Source organism: Arachis ipaensis, chromosome B07 (assembly GCF_000816755.2).
Source record: "Arachis ipaensis cultivar K30076 chromosome B07, Araip1.1, whole genome shotgun sequence".
NCBI classification, from domain to species: Eukaryota; Viridiplantae; Streptophyta; class Magnoliopsida; order Fabales; family Fabaceae; genus Arachis; species Arachis ipaensis.
Window position 1 is genome coordinate 46,024,469 of NC_029791.2, and position 10,211 is coordinate 46,034,679.

The following is a 10,211-nucleotide window of genomic DNA, read 5'->3' on the forward strand; positions in this document are numbered from 1 at the left end:
AGGGGATGGTTGGAGTTCATCCAACGCTCAATCATTCCTACTAGCAATCGGTCTGAAGTTACTATAGACCGGGCTATCATGATTCATAGCATCATGATTAGAGAGGAAGTAGAAGTTAATGAGGTCATATCCCAAGAACTCTACAAGGTGGCGGACGAATCCTCTACTTTGGCAAGGTTAGCCTTCCCTCATCTCATTTGTCACCTCTGCAATTCCGTTGGAATTGACATAGAGGATGACATTCTCATTGATGAGGATAAGCCCATCACTAAGAAAAGGATGGAGCAAACAAGAGATCCCACTTATGGACATGAGGAAATTCCTCACCATGAAATCTCTGAGATGCCTCAAGGGATGCATCTTCCTCCACAAAACTATTGGCAGCAAATCAACACCTCCCTAGGAGAATTAAGTTCCAACATGGGACAACTAAGGGTGGAGCACCAAGAGCATTCCATCGTCCTCCATGAAATTAGAAAAGACCAAAGAACCATGAGAGATGAGCAACAAAGGCAAGGAAGAGACATTGAGGAGCTCAAGCACTCCATAAGATTTTCAAGAGGAAGAACAAGCCGCCATTACTAAGGTGGACCCGTTCTTTAATTTCCTTGTTCTTTATTTTCCTGTTTTTCGAATTTTTATGCTTATGTTTATTTATGTTTGTGTCTTTATTACATGATCATTAGTGTCTAAGTGTCTATGCCTTAAAGCTATGAAAATGAATCCATCACCTTTCTTAAATGAAAAATATTTTTAATTGAAAAAGAAAAAGAAGTGCATGAATTTCAAATTTTAAAACATTTTAATTATCTTGATGTGGTGGCAATACTATTATTTTTCTGAATGAATGCATGAACAGTGCATATTTTTGAATTTGATTGTTTATGAATGTTAAAATTGTTGGCTCTTGAAAGAATGAAAGGAAAAGGAGAAATGTTATCTGATGATCTAAAAAAGAGAAAAGCAAGCAGAAAAAGTCAATACCCCTTTAAACCAAAAGGCAAGGGTGATAAAAATCCAAGGCTTTGAGCATTAGTGGAAAGAAGGGCCCACAGGAATAAAATCCTGGCCTAAGCGGCTAAACCAAGCTGTCCCTAACCATGTGCTTGTGGCATGAAGGTGTCAAGTGAAAACTTGAGACTGAGTGGTTAAAGTCGAGGTCCAAAGCAAAAAGAAGAGTGTGCTTAAGAACCCTGGACACCTCTAATTGGGGACTCTAGCAAAGCTGAGTCACAATCTGAAAAGGTTCACCCAGTTATGTGTCTGTGGCATTTATGTATCCGGTAGTAATACTGAAAAACAAAGTGCTTAGAGCCACGGCCAAGACTCATAAAGTAGCTGTATTCAAGAATCAACATACTTAACTAGGAGAATCAATAACACTATCTGGATTCTGAGTTCCTATAGATGCCAATCATTCTGAACTTCAAAGGATAAAGTGAGATGCCAAAACTGTTCAGAGGCAAAAAGCTAAAAGCCCCGCTCATCTAATTAATACTCATCTTCATAGATGTTTTTGGAATTCATTGTATATTCTCTTCTTTTTATCCTATTTGATTTTCAGTTGCTTGGGGACAAGCAACAATTTAAGTTTGGTGTTGTGATGAGCGGATAATTTATACACTTTTTGGCATTGTTTTTAGTATGTTTTTAGTATATTTTAATTAGTTTTTGTTATATTTTTATTAGTTTTTAAATAAAAATCACTCTTCTGGACTTTACTATGAGTTTGTGTGTTTTTCTGTAATTTCAGGTATTTTCTGGCTGAAATTGAGGGACCTGAGCAAAAATCCGATTCAGAGGCTGAAAAAGGACTGCAGATGCTGTTGGATTCTGACCTTCCTGCACTCAAAGTGGATTTTCTGGAGCTACAGAGCCCCAATTGGCGCGCTCTTAATTGCGTTGGAAAGTAGACATCCTGGGCTTTCCAGCAATATTTAATAGTCCATACTTTGCCCAAGATTTGATGGCCCAAACAGGCGTTCCAAGTCAGCTCAAGAATTCTGGCATTTAACTCCAAAACTGGCACAAAAGCTGGAGTTAAACACCCAAACTGGCACAAAAGCTGGCGTTTAACTCCAAGAAAAGTCTCTACACATGGAAGCTTCAATGCTCAGCCCAAGCACACACCAAGTGGGCCCGGAAGAAGATTTCTGCATTAATTACTGATTTCTGTAAACCCTAGGCTACTAGTTCTCTATAAATAGGACCTTATACTTTTGATCTTTGAGAAGTCTTATGCTATTTTAGACACGTTTGGAGGCTGGCCATTCGGCCATGCCTAGACCTTTTTCTTATGTATTTTCAATGGTGGAGTTTCTACACACCATAGATTAAGGTGTGGAGCTCTGCTGTTCTTCATGAATTAATACAAGTACTATTGTTTTTCTATTCAACTCAAGTCTATTTCTTCTCCAAGATATTCATTCGTTCTTCAACTTGATGAATGTGATGATCTGTGACACTCATCATCATTCTCACCTATGAACACATGACTGACAACCACTTCCGTTCTACATGCAAACAAGCTTGAATGCATATCTCTTGGGTTTTTAATCTAAGATTGGAACCTTCGTGGTATAGGCTAGAATTATTGGCGGCCATTCCTGAGATTTGGAAAGTCTAAACCTTGTCTGTGGTATTCCGAGTAGGATCTGGGAAGGGATGACTGTGACGAGCTTCAAACTCGCAATTGTGGGGCGTGTGACAGACGCAAAAGGATCAATGGATCCTATTTCGACATGATCGAGAACCGACAGCTGATTAGCCGATGTTGTGACAGAGCATCAGGACCATTTTCATTGAGAGGACGGGATGTAGCCATTGACAACTGTGATGCCCAACATAAAGCTTGCCATGAAAAGGAGTATGAATGATTGGAAGAAGGCAATAGGAAAGCAGAGGTTCAAGGGGAACAAAGCATCTTCATACGCTTATCTGAAATCCACCAATGAATTACATAAGTATCTCTATCTTTATTTTATGTTTATTTTCATCACCTTAAACTCCATAACCATTTGAATCCGCCTGACTGAGATTTACAAGATGACCATAGCTTGCTTCAAGCCGACAATCTCCGTGGGATCAACCCTTACTCACGTAAGGTTTATTACTTGGACGACCCAGTGCACTTGCTGGTTAGTTGTGCGGAATTGTGACAAAGTGTGATTCACGTTTGAGAGCTCCAAGTCCTTTGGCACCATTGTTGAAGATCAAAATTCCGTGCACCATTAGCCTGTCCCAAGTATAGGTTCATTAAGTCTATACTGAAATAGTTTAACTTTTCATATAATACCTGACCCTAGCCGCAACTCAAGGACTAACTATGTTGCCCTAGTTCGTTTACTAATCTCTGTCTGTTTTTCTGTCATTAAAACTTTACAGAATTTTCTTTGGTGTTTATCTTTTCTTTAACTTTTTATATTTTTTTATCTTTGCCTCACTAACATGTTATTACCACTCCCTAGGTGTTTTATGAAGGTAATTATGAGATTCTGCACTTAAAGTTGTCTTTCTAAAGCTTTTACAGAAAACTGCTTTTTCGGTATTATTTTATTATTTTTATTAAAATATTATTTTTAATTAAATATTATTATTTAATATTTTATTATTATTTATTATTTTATTAATATATTTTCGAAAATTACCTTCCTTTAACCTTTTACTTTATAAATTCACTTTTTACCATCCGTAACTTTTAATATTTCTACTTTAACCACCTTAACTTTCATAAATTACAAAATAACCCCTCAAAAACCAAGATATTTACTTCCTTGCCCTTTCTAAGATCTAAAAGGTGTTCTTCAATGTTCTTCATCACATTCAAAGTGTTCTTCGTAAATTCTTTAGATTCTTTCTCTGTTTTTACCCGTTTTTCAGTCTTTTCAGCAACTGATTTTTACCATAATTCGTAATAAAGTTCCAGCCACTAAAACCCCATCTTTTTCACATGATTTAAACACAAATTGAACCCCAATTTGAGGTCTAGGGTTAATTTTTCCAGCTGCACTCAAGAACATAAATTCATAGCTTGAATTTCATCAAATTTCATCAAATTTTCATCAAATTTTCAACAAGAATAACTCATATAAATCATCAATTTCAAGCACAGCCAAACCATATCATAATCACACAACTCAAACACAATCAATCAAGATTAAATTCGTCATACCCTACCTGGTTTTGCTGCTCCTAATTCGGTTATACTTTCAGGTGGTCCTTAAGCAGTTTTTCCTCCTAAATCACATCAAGAACAACTTTAAATCCAAAAACCCTCAACTGACCAAATCTTGCTCAGCATTTTAGGAAGGAATATCTCACCTTAGACTTGCTGTAAATTAACGTTTCTTGACCCTCAAGTCAAGTTAAGCATGATTCCTAAGGAAGAACATCAAGAAAACACATGTTTAAGCATGTTTCCTTGAAAACCGAATTAAAGAGGGAGGGAGACAGCTATCTCACCTTATTTCCAGCCTTGATATTTTATATGGTTATGTAGAGGAAGAAGAGAGGATAATTTTGGTGAAATCAGAGTTTTGATTTGAGTTTTAGTTCAGAAGAAATCAAGCTTTGAAGATTTATGAACCAAGAACTTTCTCTCCTTCTTCTCTTGATGATTTTTGGCCACAATGAGAAAATGAGGCAGCCTTGGGGGTTTTGGGGGGTGTAGGGTCAGTTGTGATTGGTTGGCTTGGAGGTGGATTAAAATAATATTAAAATATCTTAGGTGTATAACTACTAAAACTAGATGTATCGGAACACTTGTAAAAACATCTCTAAAAATTATTTTCTGAGCTACTAGCATAAATGACACTAGTAACATATTTATTATGAGAATAGAACATGCATGATGAGGCCTTAGCATTGCTAAAGTCATCAGAGAGTGCTGGTGCTAAGCTGCACCAGTAAACCGTAAACCTGGTTAAACCGATTTTCTGTTTTTAACTAAAATAGACCAGGTAACTTTATAATATCATTCAAGAATCTTCTAATACTAATACAATGATAATATTATACTATTATCTCTCTTCTCTCATGAATCGAGTCTGGTTCGTCAAACTGAGACTACTTACGAAAATCAGAATTAAAACTCCTAACCAGTACGGTTCAAAAACTAGGTTCTTCGTGATTGCGTTATCGAGCTTGCCTCAGAAGAGGTTCTAGCTTAAGGATGACATAATGACAATGAGGATCGAGATACTTGTTGATATAGAAGAGGTGTTCCCTTTACTGATCTTCCATAGAAATCCGTGCCTTTAGAAAAGATCTCGCGTACTCGAAAATCAGGGTAGTTACAGTACGCGCCGATGGGCACACGTGATTTTTTAAGAGGAAAATGTGACCAGCGATTTCAAGGAGTCCCAGGCCCTGTTTTGGGGCAGAATTTTGGAGGAAAAAGCTTAAGAAGACCAAGAATTAGGAGGGTTAGGACAATTAGTCATAATTCTAGATATTTTGGGTAGTTAGTTACATTTTGCTTTTAGAGAGAGAAACTCCAACTTCTCTCTAGGATTTCACTCTTTCTATTGTAATTCTCCTTTGATTTCTTGGTGAGATCCATTGCTAATTCACTTTTTCTTTGATACAAGTTGTAGATCTACTCTTCTTCTCTTCTCAATTAGTGTTGTTTTGATTCAATCTCTTGGATCTAGATTTGTGACTTTGTTATTTTGAATTTTGGTTAATGAATTGAGGAATTTCATTCAATTGCTTGATTGTTGATGATTGCTTGGATTAGATAGCTTTAATTCGATTCTTTTCTCTCAATTACATCATGTCTTCTATGATTTCCTACCAATTATTTGTGATCATGACAACCCTAGCTACGGAGTAGATTTCTCTCTTACTTGGCTTAGGGGTAGAGTTATAGGAGACACTTGAGTAGTGGATATCAATTATTGATTAGGAATTGAAAATTGCTAATTGACTTGGAGTGCACTAAAGCTAGACTTCCCTAGGGTGAGACTAGGACTTGTGACTCAAGTTAGTTACTCTCACTTGACTTTCCTCCATTGTTAGGGGGTTAACTAAGTGAAGCAATAATCAACTCTTATCATAATTGAAGGAAACTATAATGATGGAACTTCTAATACCTACCCTTAGCCAAGGCTTTTATCTCAATTAATTGTTGTTTACTTTGGTTAGCTTGAATTCTTGCACCAACTCTCAAAACCACAAAAGACTTCCTAATTAATGATGTGCATTCTAAGGCAATTCTTAGGGAGAGCGACCCGAGATCAATACTCTCGGTCATAGATTTTAGAATTGTTTGATGCGATATTTGCGTGTTGGTTAGACGATAATCACGATTGGATTCATTGCTAATTTCTAACCGGCATAAGAATATTACGTCCATCATGAGGTTTGTGGCAAGAGTATCCCGCTCGCATCCCTTCGGATCTATAGAGCGTGCAGGCGCAAAATCCTGGACAGTGATCCGAGCACTATATCTCGGGGGTTCCCATTGATGATTCCGAAGGGCGACATTTCCATGGAGATGTGTCGGGTTGGCAGTTGAACCGACAATGTGATATCACAGCCATTAGGACATGTATTCATTATATACATTTTCTATCTGTTTGTTTGCTTTGACTACTTGAAATGGCTTGCCTATTTGTTTAACATGCCTATTTGCTACTTGAATTATTTACCTTATATGCTTCTACTTGTGTTTTACTTGCATTGTATATTACCTGTATTTTCTACTGGGATTGAGGAGGTTCGGAAGGCGGTGGCGATGGGATCGCATGGAGGATCGGTTGGTGAAGGCTGTGGGACAGCAGTGTTGGTTAGAATAGAAATCCCCTAAGATAGCTTACCCGATTTATTTATGTTAAGGTTTATATAATTATGCTTAACTATTTTAGTATGCCTTAAGTTTGAATCTTGTGATGGATATGGAGCTTATGATTGCCTTTGGCGTCCCGGGGTCTTATATCCTACATCACTGGGCACTATTACCATACTGAGAACCTCCGGTTCTCATACCATATTTCTGTTGTATTTTTCAGATGCAGGTCGCAACCCACCTCGGTGAGTTGTCTGGTTGGTGACAGAAGTGGAGGATCCGGATATCTTTTTAGGTCTTTTTGGCTTATTTTGTATATGTCTCTCACTTTTGTATTTTGTTTTGCCTAGAGGCTTGTTTTTGAGAGAACAAAACTTGTATAAGCTGTTTTTACTGTCTGGTTCTTTTTGGTCTGTATATGGCTAGCTGGCTTAAACTCCGTGAGCCGTGGCTAGATTCTTATGATATTATACTATTATATTTTGATATATCTTATCTGTATCTTGTGCTTTAAGTTATAGCTTAGTTAGTACATTTTGCGCTTTTGAAATCCTGTTTTTGGGCTATATCCTTCATCGAGCTTCTAGATTATATTATTCCTTCTGTATATATATTATGTATGAGCTTAGAACTGTCGTAATCTTTGATTAACCTTTGCTTTATGACGCGAGGTAAAGTTTAGGCTAATTAGGGTGTTACAATTATTGGTATCAGAGCAGTTCGTCCTCATGAGCCTAAGGGATGGACCGATTGTGCTTTATTGCATACTCTGTGTGTCTTTTCTTTAATGCTATTAGGTTATCTGTTTGATATTGCATAGTGATGAGTTCATATTTTCTGATATATTTTAGCTTGATTTGAGTGGATTTCATCACATAAACCTACACTTAAGCACTATAATAGCATACTTTTGTGTTTGATCCCTAAATTGAACCTAAATGTGAAAACATGTATTTTTTGTGCTTGAAATGTGTAATTTAATTCCACTTTTATCCCATGTGATGCCATGACAGGTTTGTTGAGTGATTTCAGGCCTTGGAGGCAAGAATGGATAACCAAAAGTGGAAGAAAGCATGTACAAGGGAGGAAACATGAAGAAAACAAGGAGGAAGCACACAGTCATGCGTGCGTACGCACAAGGAGGAAATCAACATGCGTGCGTACACATAACCCTTTGTGCGTACGCACAAGTGGAAATTCGGCAAAGTGTGCAGACGCACACACCTGTGCGTCCGCACAGGTACCAGCGCATGCCTCCATTAAAAAGTCACGTGCTGCGCTGTTTTGGGGGTCTTTAGGCCCATTTCTGAAGTGCTGAAGGCTGGTTTGGAAGGCTATATTAAGGGCATATCAACACATAACAAGGGGGCCATCATAGATTAGAGAAACACATAGTAGGAGTAGGAGTAGAGTAGTATAGAAAATTCTCTCTTAGGGTTTTGTAGCATTTTATACTTCAAGTTGATTTTGGATTCTAGCAATTGCATTATAAGTATTTCTTTAATTTCTCTTTTAATTACATTCCTTGTTCTACACTTTCATCTATTTCAAGTTCTCTTGTCAATATATGCATAGTTTACATTACTTTGCAATTTTGAGTTTTGGTTCATGAATTTAATGTTTGATGCTTATTTTATGTTTATTGAGTTGCTTTGGTTGCTTGTTATCATTTATGGTTCATAGCTTTCACTATTTTCCCAATTTTACCATGTTTTATGTTTATGCTCTCTATGTGTTTGATGAAATGCCAATCTTAGTTATGGAGTAGATTTCCACCCCTTGGCTTGGGAAAATGAGTTTATGGATCACTAGAGCCATAATGTCCAACATTTAGTGATAATTCTTGAGGAGTTAGTTGATTCTTGTTTCCATTAAAGCTAGCCTTTTATCAACTAGTTTGGTAAGTTGACTAGGACTTATGGATTAAAGTCAATTATGCTTGCTTGACTTACTTCTCGATGGTTGGGGTTAACTAAGCAAGATTAACTCATGATAATTATCATAGTTGTGGTTATGACAAGGAAGGGATTCCTTAATTCATCCCAAGTCAAGGTTTCATTTATGTCTTAAACGACTTTTTCATCACTTTATAGCATTACTTATTTATATTACATACATAGTTCTTTTATTCCTTTATTACTTTGTTAATTGCAATTTTGTCTTGTTCTTTTATCTCTTTATTTGTTTGCTTCCTTATCATTGAAAAACCCCTTTGCTTCCTCACAACCAAAATTGTGCACTTGTTGGCATTAGTTCCTAGGAAAGACGACCCGAGGTTGAAAGACTCTCGATTTAGATTAGAAATTGTAAACTTTGATCGAGCATCACTTGTTGGTTGAGGCTATACTTGCAACGAACATATTCTAATTTTGAGAAATTCTAGATCGACATCAATTCACTCATCAAGTTTTTGGCGCCATTGCTGGGAATGCAATTGAGTGATATCTTTTGGTTGTTGTAAATATATTGCTTTTTGGTTGTTTAGTCATTTTTGTTAATATTAAGGTGTTTGTTTTTCTTGTTTACTTATGTCTTTTACTTTTATTTTCTATTTTCTTTATGAGATATCACCATTGTTGCTTGGAGCTTGGTTGTAAGTGTTTTGTAGGGCATGATGAATTCCAATTGAGATTGCTTCATGGAGTGGGAGAATCAATTTAGGGAGGAACCAATTGTGTATGAGCAACACTCATGGCAAACACCTCCCTCATACTACAATGAACCGAACTTTTCCCTTTGTGAATATCAAACCCAAAGATATGAGAGATACCCCATACACAACCCTCAACCACCAACCCTTCAAGTACCATACCATACACCTCCATGGGATCAAAATGTCTATACACCTTGTTACCAACCATATGAACCACCACACCCTTATACACCACCTCAATATCCTCATCCACATGACACACCCTCCAACTACACAACCTTTCTACCAACCTTTGAACCTTCTCTTCCACCAAAATTTGATGTTTTCCAATCCTTGCCCCAAGAACAACAAGACCTTCAAGCATTCTTCCAAGAGCAAGAAGGGTTCCGAAGGACACAAGGGGAGTTCATGGCCACCATAGCCGAGGCGGTAAACTACCTAGCCTCACTAGGCTCAAGCAATCAAGACATTCCCCTTGAGGAATGTGGAGGAGCAACGAAGGAGTGTAGTGAGGAGGAGAATATGGAGCCTCAAGGGAAAGAAGAAGAGCTAGAACAAGAGTCGCAAAAAGATGAGGAAGGTAGAACTAGTGAACCGGAAGACGTAAATAGAGAATTGAGAGAGTTTAATCAAGAAGTGGATTCCATCATCAATGATTTTTTGTTCACCTTGGTCAACCCCCTCAACGATCTTGAGGAACCTTCCACTCTTGAATTTGAGAGAGAAAGGGAAGAGCTAGAAAAGAGTGGTGAGGAAGAGGTAGACACCCAA